General features: G+C 48.3%; 1 non-coding gene across 1 annotated transcript; it reads left to right on the top strand.

Annotated features, from left to right (window-relative positions):
* The first annotated feature begins 589 nt into the window (after window positions 1-589).
* Window positions 590-663, top strand: TRNAN-GUU (transfer RNA asparagine (anticodon GUU)). Its single transcript has one exon. It is a non-coding gene; the product is annotated as a tRNA-Asn (tRNA).
* The last annotated feature ends 299 nt before the right edge of the window (window positions 664-962 follow it).

Raw genomic sequence — 962 nt, forward strand, 5'->3', positions numbered from 1 at the left:
CATCAACAAATCACAATTTCTTTGTTCCAAGTTCCTGATAATATTGCATATAAACACTATGGAAATCTTAATTAATTGGAGAACTGATTTATTCTGGTGCATGCTGCCCAATTTGCGAATTGACTACTAACCTGCATAGCAATCTGATAATGGAATTCTGAGTCACTTATTTTTGACAAATTGTTCCAGCGAATTATGGAACACGACAGCGAGGATAGTGGGACACCCGGAATTCTGAAAGCGAAAGGCTCGGTGTTTTGAGATCAGGAGAGCAGTGGTCGTGGTGTTTGCCCAGGGGTCAGAGCAGGATGAGAAGCACTCCCAGCCTCCGAACAAGGGCTCGTAGAGCCTCGCCTCTCCAAGCCTTGGAGGGAGCTTGGGCTCTGCCAGAGTTTTGGGACTCGGCGCGGGGACTTTTCTGCCCTTCTAGCTTCGTAATCACCCAACGCACAGGTTTCAACGTGACGAACAACACGGTTTGTCGCCCCGACCCGCCCAGTTTTCCAGTCGCGCCGCAGAAAGCGAGTGGCGCCGCCTGGTGGTTAGTGAGAAATCCCTCTTTACTGAAACAGAAGGACGGCGACGCCAAGTCTCTGTGGCGCAACCGGTTAGCGCGTTCGGCTGTTAACCGAAAGGTTGGTGGTTCGAGCCCACCCAGGGACGCGTCTTCCACTTTTAATAATTTAGCGTTTGGTCGATTGCACTCTGCACATCCTCTCACGTAAAGACAGAGAAAGACCTCGCTTACCCGCGGTCCCTTGTCCACAGCACGAGGACCTGAAGCAGGGTCCTCCCAGAGAAACAACTGGGTGCACTTCAGAAATATTGCAAGAGAAGGTGATTACCCTTTTCACGACTTTTAACAAAGGAATTTTCTCCCATTGCTTGTACTGTTATTCAACCCTATATGTATATATACATATATAGGTACTTTGGTCTAAGATTTTGTCGTTACAGATAAC

Source organism: Trichechus manatus, unplaced genomic scaffold, assembly GCF_000243295.1.
Source record: "Trichechus manatus latirostris isolate Lorelei unplaced genomic scaffold, TriManLat1.0 scaffold00428, whole genome shotgun sequence".
Lineage (NCBI taxonomy): Eukaryota > Metazoa > Chordata > Mammalia > Sirenia > Trichechidae > Trichechus > Trichechus manatus.